Genomic DNA, 331 nt, shown 5'->3' with positions numbered 1-331 from the left:
ACAATTGCACTCATCTCACATGCTAGTAAAGTAATGCTCAAAATTCTCCAAGCCAGGCTTCAGCAATACGTGAACCATGAACTTCCAGATATTCAAGCTGGTTTTAGAAAAGGCAGAGGAACCAGAGATCAAATTGCCAACACCTGCTGGATCATGGAAAAAGCAAGAGAGTTCCGGGAAAACATCTATTTCTGCTTTATTGACTATGCCAAAGCCTTTGACTGTGTGGATCACAATAAACTGTGGAAAATTCTGAAAGAGATGGGAATACCAGACCACCTGACCTGCCTCTTGAGAAACCTATATGCAGGTCAGGAAGCAACGGTTAGAA

The sequence above is a fragment of the Bison bison genome, unplaced genomic scaffold, assembly GCF_000754665.1.
Source record: "Bison bison bison isolate TAMUID 2011002044 unplaced genomic scaffold, Bison_UMD1.0 scf7180017864524, whole genome shotgun sequence".
NCBI lineage: Eukaryota > Metazoa > Chordata > Mammalia > Artiodactyla > Bovidae > Bison > Bison bison.
The sequence above is the reverse complement of the archived record's forward strand: the minus strand, read 5'-3'. Positions refer to the sequence as shown.